Source organism: Hyla sarda, unplaced genomic scaffold (genome assembly GCF_029499605.1).
Source record: "Hyla sarda isolate aHylSar1 unplaced genomic scaffold, aHylSar1.hap1 scaffold_446, whole genome shotgun sequence".
In the NCBI taxonomy this organism is placed as follows: domain Eukaryota; kingdom Metazoa; phylum Chordata; class Amphibia; order Anura; family Hylidae; genus Hyla; species Hyla sarda.
In genome coordinates, this window is record NW_026610459.1 from 1 (window position 1) to 20,210 (window position 20,210).

The 20,210-nt window shown below is 46.8% G+C and overlaps 8 non-coding genes across 8 annotated transcripts; all 8 read left to right on the forward strand.

The window, feature by feature from the left end:
- Positions 1-718: 718 nt before the first annotated feature.
- On the forward strand, positions 719-906 carry LOC130334955 (U2 spliceosomal RNA). Its single transcript, XR_008876674.1, has one exon. It is a non-coding gene; the product is annotated as a U2 spliceosomal RNA (small nuclear RNA).
- A 3,835-nt stretch (positions 907-4,741) lies between these two features.
- Positions 4,742-4,931, forward strand: LOC130334954 (U2 spliceosomal RNA). The gene has a single exon (XR_008876673.1). It is a non-coding gene; the product is annotated as a U2 spliceosomal RNA (small nuclear RNA).
- A 2,074-nt stretch (positions 4,932-7,005) lies between these two features.
- Positions 7,006-7,195, forward strand: LOC130334953 (U2 spliceosomal RNA). Its single transcript, XR_008876672.1, has one exon. It is a non-coding gene; the product is annotated as a U2 spliceosomal RNA (small nuclear RNA).
- A 2,100-nt stretch (positions 7,196-9,295) lies between these two features.
- Positions 9,296-9,486, forward strand: LOC130334980 (U2 spliceosomal RNA). The gene has a single exon (XR_008876694.1). It is a non-coding gene; the product is annotated as a U2 spliceosomal RNA (small nuclear RNA).
- A 2,089-nt stretch (positions 9,487-11,575) lies between these two features.
- On the forward strand, positions 11,576-11,766 carry LOC130334993 (U2 spliceosomal RNA). The gene has a single exon (XR_008876706.1). It is a non-coding gene; the product is annotated as a U2 spliceosomal RNA (small nuclear RNA).
- Positions 11,767-13,859: 2,093 nt separating this feature from the next.
- Positions 13,860-14,050, forward strand: LOC130335005 (U2 spliceosomal RNA). Its single transcript, XR_008876717.1, has one exon. It is a non-coding gene; the product is annotated as a U2 spliceosomal RNA (small nuclear RNA).
- Positions 14,051-16,139: 2,089 nt separating this feature from the next.
- Positions 16,140-16,330, forward strand: LOC130334901 (U2 spliceosomal RNA). The gene has a single exon (XR_008876624.1). It is a non-coding gene; the product is annotated as a U2 spliceosomal RNA (small nuclear RNA).
- A 2,092-nt stretch (positions 16,331-18,422) lies between these two features.
- Positions 18,423-18,613, forward strand: LOC130334913 (U2 spliceosomal RNA). The gene has a single exon (XR_008876635.1). It is a non-coding gene; the product is annotated as a U2 spliceosomal RNA (small nuclear RNA).
- The last annotated feature ends 1,597 nt before the right edge of the window (positions 18,614-20,210 follow it).

Consider the following 20,210-nt stretch of genomic DNA (forward strand, 5'->3'; position numbering starts at 1 on the left):
TGTGACTATGGAGCTGTTTGGTGATGTCGTCTATTATGCCTTCATAGAAGCAACAGGAGATTGTTGCATCCATCTAGAACCCTCAGAACTACAGTGCTATGATGTCACTCACTTCCACAGGCCTTGCAGAGTGTAAACAACAACAACCCAGCTTTGTTGTGTATGTAACCATAGGGATTTGTGATGTCACCTAGAACCTTCACAGCAGCGACAGCTTTATGAGGAGCATCAGCACTGCTCTGCTGAGCAGAACCATCACCGCCATAGGTTGTCAAATAACCCGGATTTAACCCACACAGGTAAGTCCAATGGGGTGCAGGCATGTCCTCTATGCTTACAGCTTCCCGTGGGTGTTGGTTGATACCGTTGGGGACAGCCAAGGAGGCATCTGCAGGCAACAAAGGTAGGTGTGTGCTTGTGTGTGTGTTTCCTATGCAGATCCTAAGCCCAGTGTCACATGCAAGTAGGAGGAGTAAGAAGGGTTCCTGGCAAATCCGGGTTATGGATTGCATTTAAAAAGGGCCCCGTGGGAGTGCAATGGGCCCCTGTCTTGCTGCTTAGCAATTAATGGTATGGGTTTAGGTTCTGCTGTGTGTACTGGTGGTTGACTGCCCCCCAGCCCAGAGTGTGCATGGAAAATTGTCTGGCAGCCTCCCTGACAGCAAGCAGTGATAGTGCCCATAAAGGGCACCTTGTTGGGCCCGCCCCTTTCACGGTTATCGCTTCTCGCCTTTTGGCTAAGATCAAGTGTAGTATCTGTTCTTATCAGTTTAATATCTGATACGTCCCTATCTGGGGCCATATATTAAATGGATTTTTGAGAACGGGGGCCGATTTCGAAGCTTGCTTCCGTCGCCCTATGCATTGACCCGATATGGCAGTATCTTCGGGTACAGTGCACCACCCCCTTAACAGGGTTAAAAAGAAAGATTCCTACTTTCATTGCTACCTGCTTGCTGGCTAGCCAGCTAGCCAGCCCTGTGGGCCTTGCTGCTGCTGCAGCCAAAAACAAAAGGTGGTGCTGCTGCTGCTTCTGCTGCTTCTGCTTCTGCTTGTGTCTGGCCGCTGTAGGAGCGTCCAGGCACAGGACTTCTGCTGCTGCTGACTAAATGGCCTCCTTAATTGGATCATTTGAGTAGCCAGCACACCTGTGCAGGTAGGGGCATGACATGATAGGCAGCTGCCTTGATAGCGGGTGGGTGCTGAATGTTCCTAATTGACAAAATAAGATTAATGCTTATGAAGAAATATAAAATCTCATCCCTTACCCAATATCGCGCCACACCCCTACCCCTTAATTCCCTGGTTGAACTTGATGGACATATGTCTTTTTCGACCGTACTAACTAGGTAACTATGTAACATAACATGGGGGGGGGGGGGGGGGGGTCTCCTGGCTGTTCACACAGGTGTGTCATTGCTGTACATTGGACCATGCATTGCTTCTGTGGTATTGCAAAGCAAAGACAAATGCTTCCAGCCATCCATTGCACTAATGGATTGGTCATCAGCTGGCTGTCTATGTCCCGCATCAATATAGACCAAGTACAGAGGGTTAGGCTATGCTATTGTGCACCTACCTGATGCATCAGAAGGTGCGAGGCCCTTGCTAAATTCTGTGCACAGACTTTGAGATCTATACTTTAGACTGTATCTAAACCTGCTCCAACATGGACTGACATTCTGGCCTACTTTCAGCCGATGCGACTTGTCTGTCGCTGAACAGTCGCTTTTTATGTATTCAGCACCTATGTATAATGTTGTAAAAATGCTCTAGAAGCTAAAGTCGCAGAAATGTCACACATATTTGGCCTGCAACTTTCTGTGCGACAAATTCAGACAGGAAAAATCAGTATAAATCCTTAGAAAATTATCCCCAGTGTCTCCATCTGCTGGCGGTATTGAATAAGCATTGCTGCACTGATGGGGTATGCATTAGACGAAAAAAAAGAAGAAAATGAAGAATAAGACGCCCAGAAAAGAGGCGAAAAGGAGAAAAACGTAAAAAAACGTGAAAAAAAAGTAAGAGGAAGAGAAGGGAAAAAAAGGTGGAAATGGGTTTAAAAGTGATTTCGGCGGAGAAATATATATATATATATATATATATATATATATATATATATATATATACGCGCACACACACACATATATATAAACGTATTCTCCGTTGAGATATTGCAGCCGCTGCTGTGTCCCAGGCCCAGGAGCCTTAGCACTGTGCTGTGATGTCACTCAATTACCACTGACATCACTAGGTGTAAACAACATCTCTCCTTTGCTGTGTATGTGACTATGGAGCTGTTTGTGATGTCGTCTATTATGGCCTTCATAGAAGCAACAGGAGATTGTTGCATCCATCTAGAACCCTCAGAACTACAGTGCTATGATGTCACTCACTTCCACAGGCCTTGCAGAGTGTAACAACAACAACCCAGCTTTGTTGTGTATGTAACCATAGGGATTTGTGATGTCACCTAGAACCTTCACAGCAGCGACAGCTTTATGAGGAGCATCAGCACTGCTCTGCCTGAGCAGAACCATCACCGCCATAGGTTGTCAAATAACCCGGATTTAACCCACACAGGTAAGTCCAATGGGGTGCAAGGCATGTCCTCTATGCTTACAGCCAGTGGCGTTGCTAAGGTTGGTGTCACCCGGTGCGATATAAAATGGGGTCACCCCCATACCTACCCCCCCCCCCCCCCAGTAAGTTTTTAGCCTGTTGTGACAGGCGCCACTGATGTAGAGCAGTGTGAAAAATTCCAGTATAATAATCAAATATACCAATTGCCAAAGAATGGGAAAGTGCTAAAAAAGGTTTCACCAATTAAAACTACAGCTCCAGTATGACCTAAGCAGTGGTGAGGTTATGCTGGGTGCAGGCCCGGTGCTGTCATAAGGCAAACCATGCGTCCGCTTGAGGGCGCATGGACTCGCAGCTGATGGGGGCGGAAAAATGAAGACTTTTTTTTATACTAAGACCCCACACTGTGCGCCCCGCCGCCGCACAGCAGAGGTCACTGCCACCACTCCACCCTCTCTGGGTTTTATTGCTGCGGCCCACCGAGATTCCTGAAATGGAGCTTCGCTTGTGTAGGCAGAAATCCTTGCACCGGCCCTGGCTGGGAGTTGTAGTTAGAACTTACAAGTGACTACAGCTCTGATGGACATAATGAGGAAAATACACAATAATATCAGTGACTACAGGTGACATCTCTATAGTCTTTTCCTTATGCACCCTCATCATACATAAGGAGGATCATCCTCCTGTCAGTGGAACCCCCATCATCCAGGATGGTGGGGGTGCTACTGGCAGAAGGATGATCCTCCCAATGGATTATGAGGGTGCTACGGCCAGGATGATGGGGTGCATCTGCAGGAGCATCTCCTGCCAGTAGCACCCCCATCATCCCGGGAGGATGATCTGCTGATGGATGATGGGGGTGCAGCACCCCCATAATTCATCAGTAGCACCCTCAATATACATAGGAGGATCATCCTCCTGCCAGAGGCACCCCCCCCCCATCATCATCCAGGAGGATGATCCTGCTGATGGATGATGGGGGTGCTACTCACAGGAGGATGATCCTGCTGATGGATGATGGGGGTGCTACTCACAGGAGGATGATCCTGCTGATGGATAATGGGGGTGCAGCACCCCCATCATTCATCAGTAGCACCCCCATCATACATAAGGAGATCATCCTCCTGCAATGGCACCCCCCAGAGCCTCTCAGCACCCCCTTTCTCCCTGTTACATTAAAACATTAAATCAGTGTTTGCCAACCAGGGTGCTTCCAGCTGTTGCAAAACTACAACTCCAGCATGCCCTGACAGCCGAAGGCTGTCTGGGCATGCTGGGAGTAATAGTTTTGCAACAGCTGGAGGCACCCTGGTTGGCAAACACTGCATTAAATACACAGTTTTGCAGAGAGGTCTCACCAGCCTCTTGTCTTCACTTTCTCCTCTCCCCGGGCGGCTCCAGGTCCAGCAATGTCCGGGGGTCGGGAGGAATTTATCCCCCATGAATCCTCAGAAGACGCGGAGCACATGAGGCAGGGACACGTCGGGGGAGGGAGCAGACGTGCGCAGGGCACTTTCTGTTCCAGAAAGCATTGCACGTCTTAAAGAGGCAGCTTCCTGGGGCTGTGGGATAGGATTGTGTCGGGGGCTGAAACTGGAGTGCGACAGCCGGCAGGTCAGGAAAGAAGCCTCTTCTGTCTGGGGATGCTGCAAATACCGGCTGAGTTGAGTGACGGTGTGCAGATGCGGGGGGTGCTGCCGGCCGTGGTGTCACCCCTCCAGGCTGGTGTCACCCGGTGCGCTCCGCACCCCCCGCACCCGGGTCGCAACGCCCACTGCTTACAGCTTCCCGTGGGGTTGGTTTGATACCGTTTGGGGACAGCCAAGGAGGCATCTGCAGGCAACAAAGGTAGGTGTGTGCTTGTGTGTGTGTTTCCTATGCAGATCCTAAGCCCAGTGTCACATGCAAGTAGGAGGAGTAAGAAGGGTTCCTGGCAAATCCGGGTTATGGATTGCATTTAAAAAGGCCCCGTGGGAGTGCAATGGGCCCCTGTCTTGCTGATTAGCAATAATGGTATGGGTTTAGGTTCTGCTGTGTGTACTGGTGGTTGACTGCCCCCCAGCCCAGAGTGTGCATGAAAATTGTCTGGCAGCCTCCTGACAGCAAGCAGTGATAGTGCCCATGAAGGGCACCTTGTTGGCCCGCCCCTTTCACGGTTATCGCTTCTCGGCCTTTTGGCTAAGATAAAGTGTAGGATCTGTTCTTATCAGTTTAATATCTGATACGTCCCCTATCTGGGGACCATTATTAAATGGATTTTTGAGAACGGGGGCCGATTTCGAAGCTTGCTTCCGTCGCCCTATGCATTGACCCGATATGGCAGTATCTTCGGGTACAGTGCACCACCCCCTTACAGGGTTAAAAGAAAGATTCCTACTTTCATTGCTACCTGCTTGCTGGCTAGCCAGCTAGCCAGCCCTGTGGGCCTTGCTGCTGCTGCAGCCAAAAAACAAAAGGTGTGCTGCTGCTGCTTCTGCTGCTTCTGCTTTTGCTTGTGTCTGCCGCTGTTGGAGCGTCCAGGCACAGGACTTCTGCTGCTGCTGACTAAATGGCCTCCTTAATTGGATCATTTGAGTAGCCAAGCACACCTGTGCAGGTAGGGCATGACATGATAGGCAGCTGCTTGATAGCGGGTGGGTGCTGAATGTTCCTAATTGACAAAATAAGATTAATGCTTATGAAGAAATATAAAATCTCATCCCTTCCCCAATATCGCGCCACACACCCTACCCCTTAATTCCCTGGTTGAACTTGATGGACATATGTCTTTTTCGACCGTACTAACTATGTAACTATGTAACATAACATGGGGGGGGGGGGGTCTCCTGGCTGTTCACACAGGTGTGTCATTGCTGTACATTGACCATGCATTGCTTCTGTGGTATTGCAAAGGCAAAGACAAATGCTTCCAGCCATCCATTGCACTAATGGATTGGTCATCAGCTGGCTGTCTATGTCCCGCATCAATATAGACCAAAGTACAGAGGGTTAGGCTATGCTATTGTGCACCTACCTGATGCATCAGAAGGTGCGAGGGCCCTTGCTAAATTCTGTGCACAGACTTTGAGATCTATACTTTAGACTGTATCTAAACCTGCTCAACATGGACTGACATTCTGGCCTACTTTCAGCCGATGCGACTTGTCTGTCGCTGAACAGTCGTTTTATGTATTCAGCACCTATGTATATGTTGTAAAAATGCTCTAGAAGCTAAAGTCGCAGAAATGTCACACATATTTGGCCTGCAACTTTCTGTGCGACAAATTCAGACAGGAAAAATCAGTATAAATCCTTAGAAAATTATCCCCCAGTGTCTCCATCTGCTGGCGGTATTGAATAAGCATTGCTGCACTGATGGGGTATGCCTTAGACGAAAAAAAGAAGAAAAAGAAGAATAATACGCCCAGAAAAGAGGCGAAAAGGAGAAAAACGTAAAAAAACGTGAAAAAAAAGTAAGAGGAAGAAAAGGGAAAAAAAGGTGGAAATGGGTTTAAAAGTGATTTCGGCGGAGAAATATATATATATATATATATATAGATATATATATATACGCGCACACACACACATATATATAAACGTATTCTCCGTTGAGATATTGCAGCCGCTGCTGTGTCCAGGCCCAGGAGCCTTAGCACTGTGCTGTGATGTCACTCAATACCACTGACATCACTAGGTGTAAACAACATCTCTCCTTTGCTGTGTATGTGACTATGGAGCTGTTTGGTGATGTCGTCTATTATGGCCTTCATAGAAGAAACAGGAGATTGTTGCATCCATCTAGAACCCTCAGAACTACAGTGCTATGATGTCACTCACTTCCACAGGCCTTGCAGAGTGTAAACAACAACAACCCAGCTTTGTTGTGTATGTAACCATAGGGATTTGTGATGTCACCTAGAACCTTCACAGCAGCGACAGCTTTATGAGTAGCATCAGCACTGCTCTGCCTGAGCAGAACCATCACCGCCATAGGTTGTCAAATAACCCGGATTTAACCCACACAGGTAAGTCCAATGGGGTGCAGGCATGTCCTCTATGCTTACAGCTTCCCGTGGGTGTTGGTTTGATACCGTTTGGGGACAGCCAAGGAGGCATCTGCAGGCAACAAAGGTAGGTGTGTGCTTGTGTGTGTGTTTCCTATGCAGATCCTAAGCCCAGTGTCACATGCAAGTAGGAGGAGTAAGAAGGGTTCCTGGCAAATCCGGGTTATGGATTGCATTTAAAAAGGCCCCGTGGGAGTGCAATGGGCCCCTGTCTTGCTGCTTAGCAATAATGGTATGGGTTTAGGTTCTGCTGTGTGTACTGGTGGTTGACTGCCCCCCAGCCCAGAGTGTGCATGGAAAATTGTCTGGCAGCCTCCTGACAGCAAGCAGTGATAGTGCCCATGAAGGGCACCTTGTTGGGCCCGCCCCTTTCACGGTTATCGCTTCTCGGCCTTTTGGCTAAGATCAAGTGTAGTATCTGTTCTTATCAGTTTAATATCTGATACGTCCCCTATCTGGGGACCATATATTAATGGATTTTTGAGAACGGGGGCCGATTTCGAAGCTTGCTTCCGTCGCCCTATGCATTGACCCGATATGGCAGTATCTTCGGGTACAGTGCACCACCCCCTTACAGGGTTAAAAAGAAAGATTCTACTTTCATTGCTACCTGCTTGCTGGCTAGCCAGCTAGCCAGCCCTGTGGGCCTTGCTGCTGCTGCAGCCAAAAAACAAAAGGTGGTGCTGCTGCTGCTTCTGCTGCTTCTGCTTCTGCTTGTGTCTGGCCGCTGTTGGAGCGTCCAGGCACAGGACTTCTGCTGCTGCTGACTAAATGGCCTCCTTAATTGGATCATTTGAGTAGCCAGCACACCTGTGCAGGTAGGGCATGACATGATAGGCAGCTGCCTTGATAGCGGGTGGGTGCTGAATGTTCCTAATTGACAAAATAAGATTAATGCTTATGAAGAATATAAAATCTCATCCCTTCCCCAATATCGCGCCACACCCCTACCCCTTAATTCCCTGGTTGAACTTGATGGACATATGTCTTTTTTCGACCGTACTAACTATGTAACTATGTAACATAACATGGGGGGGGGGGGGGTCTCCTGGCTGTCACACAGGTGTGTCATTGCTGTACATTGACCATGCATTGCTTCTGTGGTATTGCAAAGGCAAAGACAAATGCTTCCAGCCATCCATTGCACTAATGGATTGGTCATCAGCTGGCTGTCTATGTCCCGCATCAAATATAGACCAAAGTACAGAGGGTTAGGCTATGCTATTGTGCACCTACCTGATGCATCAGAAGGTGCGAGGCCCCTTGCTAAATTCTGTGCACAGACTTTGAGATCTATACTTTAGACTGTATCTAAACCTGCTCCAACATGGACTGACATTCTGGCCTACTTTCAGCCGATGCGACTTGTCTGTCGCTGAACAGTCGCTTTTTATGTATTCAGCACCTATGTATAATGTTGTAAAAATGCTCTAGAAGCTAAAGTCGCAGAAATGTCACACATATTGGCCTGCAACTTTCTGTGCGACAAATTCAGACAGGAAAAATCAGTATAAATCCTTAGAAATTATCCCCCAGTGTCTCCATCTGCTGGCGGTATTGAATAAGCATTGCTGCACTGATGGGATATGCATTAGACGAAAAAAAAGAAGAAAAAGAAGAATAATACGCCCAGAAAAGAGGCGAAAAGGAGAAAAACGTAAAAAACGTGAAAAAAAAGTAAGAGGAAGAGAAGGGGAAAAAAAGGTGGAAATGGGTTTAAAAGTGATTTCGGTGGAGAAATATATATATATATATATATATATATATATATATATATATACGCGCACACACACACATATATATAAACGTATTCTCCGTTGAGATATTGCAGCCGCTGCTGTGTCCAGGCCCAGGAGCCTTAGCACTGTGCTGTGATGTCACTCAATACCACTGACATCACTAGGTGTAAACAACATCTCTCCTTTGCTGTGTATGTGACTATGGAGCTGTTTGGTGATGTCGTCTATTATGGCCTTCATAGAAGCAACAGGAGATTGTTGCATCCATCTAGAACCCTCAGAACTACAGTGCTATGATGTCACTCACTTCCACAGGCCTTGCAGAGTGTAAACAACAACAACCCAGCTTTGTTTGTGTATGTAACCATAGGGATTTGTGATGTCACCTAGAACCTTCACAGCAGCGACAGCTTTATGAGGAGCATCAGCACTGCTCTGCCTGAGCAGAACCATCACCGCCATAGGTTGTCAAATAACCCGGATTTAACCCCACACAGGTAAGTCCAATGGGGTGCAGGCATGTCCTCTATGCTTACAGCTTCCGTGGGTGTTGGTTTGATACCGTTTGGGGACAGCCAAGGAGGCATCTGCAGGCAACAAAGGTAGGTGTGTGCTTGTGTGTGGTGTGCTTGTGTGTGTGTTTCCTATGCAGATCCTAAGCCCAGTGTCACATGCAAGTAGGAGGAGTAAGAAGGGTTCCTGGCAAATCCGGGTTATGGATTGCATTTAAAAAGGCCCCGTGGGAGTGCAATGGGCCCCTGTCTTGCTGCTTAGCAATAATGGTATGGGTTTAGGTTCTGCTGTGTGTACTGGTGGTTGACTGCCCCCCAGCCCAGAGTGTGCATGGAAAATTGTCTGGCAGCCTCCCTGACAGCAAGCAGTGATAGTGCCCATGAAGGGCACCTTGTTGGGCCCGCCCCTTTCACGGTTATCGCTTCTCGGCCTTTTGGCTAAGATCAAGTGTAGTATCTGTTCTTATCAGTTTAATATCTGATACGTCCCCTATCTGGGGACCATATATTAAATGGATTTTTGAGAACGGGGGCCGATTTCGAAGCTTGCTTCCGTCGCCCTATGCATTGACCCGATATGGCAGTATCTTCGGGTACAGTGCACCACCCCCTTACAGGGTTAAAAAGAAAGATTCCTACTTTCATTGCTACCTGCTTGCTGGCTAGCCAGCTAGCCAGCCCTGTGGGCCTTGCTGCTGCTGCAGCCAAAAAACAAAAGGTGGTGCTGCTGCTGCTTCTGCTGCTTCTGCTTCTGCTTGTGTCTGGCCGCTGTTGGAGCGTCCAGGCACAGGACTTCTGCTGCTGCTGACTAAATGGCCTCCTTAATTGGATCATTTGAGTAGCCAGCACACCTGTGCAGGTAGGGCATGACATGATAGGCAGCTGCCTTGATAGCGGGTGGGTGCTGAATGTTCCTAATTGACAAAATAAGATTAATGCTTATGAAGAAATATAAAATCTCATCCCTTCCCCAATATCGCGCCACACCCCTACCCCTTAATTCCCTGGTTGAACTTGATGGACATATGTCTTTTTTCGACCGTACTAACTATGTAACTATGTAACATAACATGGGGGGGGGGGGTCTCCTGGCTGTTCACACAGGTGTGTCATTGCTGTACATTGACCATGCATTGCTTCTGTGGTATTGCAAAGGCAAAGACAAATGCTTCCAGCCATCCATTGCACTAATGGATTGGTCATCAGCTGGCTGTCTATGTCCCGCATCAATATAGACCAAAGTACAGAGGGTTAGGCTATGCTATTGTGCACCTACCTGATGCATCAGAAGGTGCGAGGCCCTTGCTAAATTCTGTGCACAGACTTTGAGATCTATACTTTAGACTGTATCTAAACCTGCTCCAACATGGACTGACATTCTGGCCTACTTTCAGCCGATGCGACTTGTCTGTCGCTGAACAGTCGCTTTTTATGTATTCAGCACCTATGTATAATGTTGTAAAAATGCTCTAGAAGCTAAAGTCGCAGAAATGTCACACATATTTGGCCTGCAACTTTCTGTGCGACAAATTCAGACAGGAAAAATCAGTATAAATCCTTAGAAAATTATCCCCCAGTGTCTCCATCTGCTGGCGGTATTGAATAAGCATTGCTGCACTGATGGGGTATGCATTAGACGAAAAAAAAGAAGAAAAAGAAGAATAATACGCCCAGAAAAGAGGCGAAAAGGAGAAAAACGTAAAAAAACGTGAAAAAAAAGTAAGAGGAAGAGAAGGGAAAAAAAGGTGGAAATGGGTTTAAAAGTGATTTCGGCGGAGAAATATATATATATATATATATATATATATATATATATATATATATACGCGCACACACACACATATATATAAACGTATTCTCCGTTGAGATATTGCAGCCGCTGCTGTGTCCAGGCCCAGGAGCCTTAGCACTGTGCTGTGATGTCACTCAATACCACTGACATCACTAGGTGTAAACAACATCTCTCCTTTGCTGTGTATGTGACTATGGAGCTGTTTGGTGATGTCGTCTATTATGGCCTTCATAGAAGCAACAGGAGATTGTTGCATCCATCTAGAACCCTCAGAACTACAGTGCTATGATGTCACTCACTTCCACAGGCCTTGCAGAGTGTAAACAACAACAACCCAGCTTTGTTGTGTATGTAACCATAGGGATTTGTGATGTCACCTAGAACCTTCACAGCAGCGACAGCTTTATGAGGAGCATCAGCACTGCTCTGCCTGAGCAGAACCATCACCGCCATAGGTTGTCAAATAACCCGGATTTAACCCACACAGGTAAGTCCAATGGGGTGCAGGCATGTCCTCTATGCTTACAGCTTCCCGTGGGTGTTGGTTTGATACCGTTTGGGGACAGCCAAGGAGGCATCTGCAGGCAACAAAGGTAGGTGTGTGCTTGTGTGTGTGTTTCCTATGCAGATCCTAAGCCCAGTGTCACATGCAAGTAGGAGGAGTAAGAAGGGTTCCTGGCAAATCCGGGTTATGGATTGCATTTAAAAAGGCCCCGTGGGAGTGCAATGGGCCCCTGTCTTGCTGCTTAGCAATAATGGTATGGGTTTAGGTTCTGCTGTGTGTACTGGTGGTTGACTGCCCCCCAGCCCAGAGTGTGCATGGAAAATTGTCTGGCAGCCTCCCTGACAGCAAGCAGTGATAGTGCCCATGAAGGGCACCTTGTTGGGCCCGCCCCTTTCACGGTTATCGCTTCTCGGCCTTTTGGCTAAGATCAAGTGTAGTATCTGTTCTTATCAGTTTAATATCTGATACGTCCCCTATCTGGGGACCATATATTAAATGGATTTTTGAGAACGGGGGCCGATTTCGAAGCTTGCTTCCGTCGCCCTATGCATTGACCCGATATGGCAGTATCTTCGGGTACAGTGCACCACCCCCTTACCAGGGTTAAAAAGAAAGATTCCTACTTTCATTGCTACCTGCTTGCTGGCTAGCCAGCTAGCCAGCCCTGTGGGCCTTGCTGCTGCTGCAGCCAAAAAACAAAAGGTGGTGCTGCTGCTGCTTCTGCTGCTTCTGCTTCTGCTTGTGTCTGGCCGCTGTTGGAGCATCCAGGCACAGGACTTCTGCTGCTGCTGACTAAATGGCCTCCTTAATTGGATCATTTGAGTAGCCAGCACACCTGTGCAGGTAGGGCATGACATGATAGGCAGCTGCCTTGATAGCGGGTGGGTGCTGAATGTTCCTAATTGACAAAATAAGATTAATGCTTATGAAGAAATATAAAATCTCATCCCTTCCCCAATATCGCGCCACACCCCTACCCCTTAATTCCCTGGTTGAACTTGATGGACATATGTCTTTTTTCGACCGTACTAACTATGTAACTATGTAACATAACATGGGGGGGGGGGGGGGGTCTCCTGGCTGTTCACACAGGTGTGTCATTGCTGTACATTGACCATGCATTGCTTCTGTGGTATTGCAAAGGCAAAGACAAATGCTTCCAGCCATCCATTGCACTAATGGATTGGTCATCAGCTGGCTGTCTATGTCCCGCATCAATATAGACCAAAGTACAGAGGGTTAGGCTATGCTATTGTGCACCTACCTGATGCATCAGAAGGTGCGAGGCCCTTGCTAAATTCTGTGCACAGACTTTGAGATCTATACTTTAGACTGTATCTAAACCTGCTCCAACATGGACTGACATTCTGGCCTACTTTCAGCCGATGCGACTTGTCTGTCGCTGAACAGTCGCTTTTTATGTATTCAGCACCTATGTATAATGTTGTAAAAATGCTCTAGAAGCTAAAGTCGCAGAAATGTCACACATATTTGGCCTGCAACTTTCTGTGCGACAAATTCAGACAGGAAAAATCAGTATAAATCCTTAGAAAATTATCCCCCAGTGTCTCCATCTGCTGGCGGTATTGAATAAGCATTGCTGCACTGATGGGGTATGCATTAGACGAAAAAAAAGAAGAAAAAGAAGAATAATACGCCCAGAAAAGAGGCGAAAAGGAGAAAAACGTAAAAAAAACGTGAAAAAAAAGTAAGAGGAAGAGAAGGGAAAAAAAGGTGGAAATGGGTTTAAAAGTGATTTCGGCGGAGAAATATATATATATATATATATATATATATATATATATATATATACGCGCACACACACACATATATATAAACGTATTCTCCGTTGAGATATTGCAGCCGCTGCTGTGTCCAGGCCCAGGAGCCTTAGCACTGTGCTGTGATGTCACTCAATACCACTGACATCACTAGGTGTAAACAACATCTCTCCTTTGCTGTGTATGTGACTATGGAGCTGTTTGGTGATGTCGTCTATTATGGCCTTCATAGAAGCAACAGGAGATTGTTGCATCCATCTAGAACCCTCAGAACTACAGTGCTATGATGTCACTCACTTCCACAGGCCTTGCAGAGTGTAAACAACAACAACCCAGCTTTGTTGTGTATGTAACCATAGGGATTTGTGATGTCACCTAGAACCTTCACAGCAGCGACAGCTTTATGAGGAGCATCAGCACTGCTCTGCCTGAGCAGAACCATCACCGCCATAGGTTGTCAAATAACCCGGATTTAACCCACACAGGTAAGTCCAATGGGGTGCAGGCATGTCCTCTATGCTTACAGCTTCCCGTGGGTGTTGGTTTGATACCGTTTGGGGACAGCCAAGGAGGCATCTGCAGGCAACAAAGGTAGGTGTGTGCTTGTGTGTGTGTTTCCTATGCAGATCCTAAGCCCAGTGTCACATGCAAGTAGGAGGAGTAAGAAGGGTTCCTGGCAAATCCGGGTTATGGATTGCATTTAAAAAGGCCCCGTGGGAGTGCAATGGGCCCCTGTCTTGCTGCTTAGCAATAATGGTATGGGTTTAGGTTCTGCTGTGTGTACTGGTGGTTGACTGCCCCCCAGCCCAGAGTGTGCATGGAAAATTGTCTGGCAGCCTCCCTGACAGCAAGCAGTGATAGTGCCCATGAAGGGCACCTTGTTGGGCCCGCCCCTTTCACGGTTATCGCTTCTCGGCCTTTTGGCTAAGATCAAGTGTAGTATCTGTTCTTATCAGTTTAATATCTGATACGTCCCCTATCTGGGGACCATATATTAAATGGATTTTTGAGAACGGGGGCCGATTTCGAAGCTTGCTTCCGTCGCCCTATGCATTGACCCGATATGGCAGTATCTTCGGGTACAGTGCACCACCCCCTTACAGGGTTAAAAAGAAAGATTCCTACTTTCATTGCTACCTGCTTGCTGGCTAGCCAGCTAGCCAGCCCTGTGGGCCTTGCTGCTGCTGCAGCCAAAAAACAAAAGGTGGTGCTGCTGCTGCTTCTGCTGCTTCTGCTTCTGCTTGTGTCTGGCCGCTGTTGGAGCATCCAGGCACAGGACTTCTGCTGCTGCTGACTAAATGGCCTCCTTAATTGGATCATTTGAGTAGCCAGCACACCTGTGCAGGTAGGGCATGACATGATAGGCAGCTGCCTTGATAGCGGGTGGGTGCTGAATGTTCCTAATTGACAAAATAAGATTAATGCTTATGAAGAAATATAAAATCTCATCCCTTCCCCAATATCGCGCCACACCCCTACCCCTTAATTCCCTGGTTGAACTTGATGGACATATGTCTTTTTTCGACCGTACTAACTATGTAACTATGTAACATAACATGGGGGGGGGGGGGGGGTCTCCTGGCTGTTCACACAGGTGTGTCATTGCTGTACATTGACCATGCATTGCTTCTGTGGTATTGCAAAGGCAAAGACAAATGCTTCCAGCCATCCATTGCACTAATGGATTGGTCATCAGCTGGCTGTCTATGTCCCGCATCAATATAGACCAAAGTACAGAGGGTTAGGCTATGCTATTGTGCACCTACCTGATGCATCAGAAGGTGCGAGGCCCTTGCTAAATTCTGTGCACAGACTTTGAGATCTATACTTTAGACTGTATCTAAACCTGCTCCAACATGGACTGACATTCTGGCCTACTTTCAGCCGATGCGACTTGTCTGTCGCTGAACAGTCGCTTTTTATGTATTCAGCACCTATGTATAATGTTGTAAAAATGCTCTAGAAGCTAAAGTCGCAGAAATGTCACACATATTTGGCCTGCAACTTTCTGTGCGACAAATTCAGACAGGAAAAATCAGTATAAATCCTTAGAAAATTATCCCCCAGTGTCTCCATCTGCTGGCGGTATTGAATAAGCATTGCTGCACTGATGGGGTATGCATTAGACGAAAAAAAAGAAGAAAAAGAAGAATAATACGCCCAGAAAAGAGGCGAAAAGGAGAAAAACGTAAAAAAACGTGAAAAAAAAGTAAGAGGAAGAGAAGGGAAAAAAAGGTGGAAATGGGTTTAAAAGTGATTTCGGCGGAGAAATATATATATATATATATATATATATATATATATATATATACGCGCACACACACACATATATATAAACGTATTCTCCGTTGAGATATTGCAGCCGCTGCTGTGTCCAGGCCCAGGAGCCTTAGCACTGTGCTGTGATGTCACTCAATACCACTGACATCACTAGGTGTAAACAACATCTCTCCTTTGCTGTGTATGTGACTATGGAGCTGTTTGGTGATGTCGTCTATTATGGCCTTCATAGAAGCAACAGGAGATTGTTGCATCCATCTAGAACCCTCAGAACTACAGTGCTATGATGTCACTCACTTCCACAGGCCTTGCAGAGTGTAAACAACAACAACCCAGCTTTGTTGTGTATGTAACCATAGGGATTTGTGATGTCACCTAGAACCTTCACAGCAGCGACAGCTTTATGAGGAGCATCAGCACTGCTCTGCCTGAGCAGAACCATCACCGCCATAGGTTGTCAAATAACCCGGATTTAACCCACACAGGTAAGTCCAATGGGGTGCAGGCATGTCCTCTATGCTTACAGCTTCCCGTGGGTGTTGGTTTGATACCGTTTGGGGACAGCCAAGGAGGCATCTGCAGGCAACAAAGGTAGGTGTGTGCTTGTGTGTGTGTTTCCTATGCAGATCCTAAGCCCAGTGTCACATGCAAGTAGGAGGAGTAAGAAGGGTTCCTGGCAAATCCGGGTTATGGATTGCATTTAAAAAGGCCCCGTGGGAGTGCAATGGGCCCCTGTCTTGCTGCTTAGCAATAATGGTATGGGTTTAGGTTCTGCTGTGTGTACTGGTGGTTGACTGCCCCCCAGCCCAGAGTGTGCATGGAAAATTGTCTGGCAGCCTCCCTGACAGCAAGCAGTGATAGTGCCCATGAAGGGCACCTTGTTGGGCCCGCCCCTTTCACGGTTATCGCTTCTCGGCCTTTTGGCTAAGATCAAGTGTAGTATCTGTTCTTATCAGTTTAATATCTGATACGTCCCCTATCTGGGGACCATATATTAAATGGATTTTTGAGAACGGGGGCCGATTTCGAAGCTTGCTTCCGTCGCCCTATGCATTGACCCGATATGGCAGTATCTTCGGGTACAGTGCACCACCCCCTTACAGGGTTAAAAAGAAAGATTCCTACTTTCATTGCTACCTGCTTGCTGGCTAGCCAGCTAGCCAGCCCTGTGGGCCTTGCTGCTGCTGCAGCCAAAAAACAAAAGGTGGTGCTGCTGCTGCTGCTTCTGCTGCTTCTGCTTCTGCTTGTGTCTGGCCGCTGTTGGAGCGTCCAGGCACAGGACTTCTGCTGCTGCTGACTAAATGGCCTCCTTAATTGGATCATTTGAGTAGCCAGCACACCTGTGCAGGTAGGGCATGACATGATAGGCAGCTGCCTTGATAGCGGGTGGGTGCTGAATGTTCCTAATTGACAAAATAAGATTAATGCTTATGAAGAAATATAAAATCTCATCCCTTCCCCAATATCGCGCCACACCCCTACCCCTTAATTCCCTGGTTGAACTTGATGGACATATGTCTTTTTTCGACCGTACTAACTATGTAACTATGTAACATAACATGGGGGGGGGGGGGGGGGTCTCCTGGCTGTTCACACAGGTGTGTCATTGCTGTACATTGACCATGCATTGCTTCTGTGGTATTGCAAAGGCAAAGACAAATGCTTCCAGCCATCCATTGCACTAATGGATTGGTCATCAGCTGGCTGTCTATGTCCCGCATCAATATAGACCAAAGTACAGAGGGTTAGGCTATGCTATTGTGCACCTACCTGATGCATCAGAAGGTGCGAGGCCCTTGCTAAATTCTGTGCACAGACTTTGAGATCTATACTTTAGACTGTATCTAAACCTGCTCCAACATGGACTGACATTCTGGCCTACTTTCAGCCGATGCGACTTGTCTGTCGCTGAACAGTCGCTTTTTATGTATTCAGCACCTATGTATAATGTTGTAAAAATGCTCTAGAAGCTAAAGTCGCAGAAATGTCACACATATTTGGCCTGCAACTTTCTGTGCGACAAATTCAGACAGGAAAAATCAGTATAAATCCTTAGAAAATTATCCCCCAGTGTCTCCATCTGCTGGCGGTATTGAATAAGCATTGCTGCACTGATGGGGTATGCATTAGACGAAAAAAAAAGAAGAAAAAGAAGAATAATACGCCCAGAAAAGAGGCGAAAAGGAGAAAAACGTAAAAAAACGTGAAAAAAAAGTAAGAGGAAGAGAAGGGAAAAAAAGGTGGAAATGGGTTTAAAAGTGATTTCGGCGGAGAAATATATATATATATATATATATATATATATATATATATACGCGCACACACACACATATATATAAACGTATTCTCCGTTGAGATATTGCAGCCGCTGCTGTGTCCAGGCCCAGGAGCCTTAGCACTGTGCTGTGATGTCACTCAATACCACTGACATCACTAGGTGTAAACAACATCTCTCCTTTGCTGTGTATGTGACTATGGAGCTGTTTGGTGATGTCGTCTATTATGGCCTTCATAGAAGCAACAGGAGATTGTTGCATCCATCTAGAACCCTCAGAACTACAGTGCTATGATGTCACTCACTTCCACAGGCCTTGCAGAGTGTAAAAAACAACAACCCAGCTTTGTTGTGTATGTAACCATAGGGATTTGTGATGTCACCTAGAACCTTCACAGCAGCGACAGCTTTATGAGGAGCATCAGCACTGCTCTGCCTGAGCAGAACCATCACCGCCATAGGTTGTCAAATAACCCGGATTTAACCCACACAGGTAAGTCCAATGGGGTGCAGGCATGTCCTCTATGCTTACAGCTTCCCGTGGGTGTTGGTTTGATACCGTTTGGGGACAGCCAAGGAGGCATCTGCAGGCAACAAAGGTAGGTGTGTGCTTGTGTGTGTGTTTCCTATGCAGATCCTAAGCCCAGTGTCACATGCAAGTAGGAGGAGTAAGAAGGGTTCCTGGCAAATCCGGGTTATGGATTGCATTTAAAAAGGCCCCGTGGGAGTGCAATGGGCCCCTGTCTTGCTGCTTAGCAATAATGGTATGGGTTTAGGTTCTGCTGTGTGTACTGGTGGTTGACTGCCCCCCAGCCCAGAGTGTGCATGGAAAATTGTCTGGCAGCCTCCCTGACAGCAAGCAGTGATAGTGCCCATGAAGGGCACCTTGTTGGGCCCGCCCCTTTCACGGTTATCGCTTCTCGGCCTTTTGGCTAAGATCAAGTGTAGTATCTGTTCTTATCAGTTTAATATCTGATACGTCCCCTATCTGGGGACCATATATTAAATGGATTTTTGAGAACGGGGGCCGATTTCGAAGCTTGCTTCCGTCGCCCTATGCATTGACCCGATATGGCAGTATCTTCGGGTACAGTGCACCACCCCCTTACAGGGTTAAAAAGAAAGATTCCTACTTTCATTGCTACCTGCTTGCTGGCTAGCCAGCTAGCCAGCCCTGTGGGCCTTGCTGCTGCTGCAGCCAAAAAACAAAAGGTGGTGCTGCTGCTGCTTCTGCTGCTTCTGCTTCTGCTTGTGTCTGGCCGCTGTTGGAGCGTCCAGGCACAGGACTTCTGCTGCTGCTGACTAAATGGCCTCCTTAATTGGATCATTTGAGTAGCCAGCACACCTGTGCAGGTAGGGCATGACATGATAGGCAGCTGCCTTGATAGCGGGTGGGTGCTGAATGTTCCTAATTGACAAAATAAGATTAATGCTTATGAAGAAATATAAAATCTCATCCCTTCCCCAATATCGCGCCACACCCCTACCCCTTAATTCCCTGGTTGAACTTGATGGACATATGTCTTTTTTCGACCGTACTAACTATGTAACTATGTAACATAACATGGGGGGGGGGGGGGGGGTCTCCTGGCTGTTCACACAGGTGTGTCATTGCTGTACATTGACCATGCATTGCTTCTGTGGTATTGCAAAGGCAAAGACAAATGCTTCCAGCCATCCATTGCACTAATGGATTGGTCATCAGCTGGCTGTCTATGTCCCGCATCAATATAGACCAAAGTACAGAGGGTTAGGCTATGCTATTGTGCACCTACCTGATGCATCAGAAGGTGCGAGGCCCTTGCTAAATTCTGTGCACAGACTTTGAGATCTATACTTTAGACTGTATCTAAACCTGCTCCAACATGGACTGACATTCTGGCCTACTTTCAGCCGATGCGACTTGTCTGTCGCTGAACAGTCGCTTTTTATGTATTCAGCACCTATGTATAATGTTGTAAAAATGCTCTAGAAGCTAAAGTCGCAGAAATGTCACACATATTTGGCCTGCAACTTTCTGTGCGACAAATTCAGACAGGAAAAATCAGTATAAATCCTTAGAAAATTATCCCCCAGTGTCTCCATCTGCTGGCGGTATTGAATAAGCATTGCTGCACTGATGGGGTATGCATTAGACGAAAAAAAAGAAGAAAAAGAAGAATAATACGCCCAGAAAAGAGGCGAAAAGGAGAAAAACGTAAAAAAACGTGAAAAAAAAGTAAGAGGAAGAGAAGGGAAAAAAAGGTGGAAATGGGTTTAAAAGTGATTTCGGCGGAGAAATATATATATATATATATATATATATATATATATATATATATATATATACGCGCACACACACACATATATATAAACGTATTCTCCGTTGAGATATTGCAGCCGCTGCTGTGTCCAGGCCCAGGAGCCTTAGCACTGTGCTGTGATGTCACTCAATACCACTGACATCACTAGGTGTAAACAACATCTCTCCTTTGCTGTGTATGTGACTATGGAGCTGTTTGGTGATGTCGTCTATTATGGCCTTCATAGAAGCAACAGGAGATTGTTGCATCCATCTAGAACCCTCAGAACTACAGTGCTATGATGTCACTCACTTCCACAGGCCTTGCAGAGTGTAAACAACAACAACCCAGCTTTGTTGTGTATGTAACCATAGGGATTTGTGATGTCACCTAGAACCTTCACAGCAGCGACAGCTTT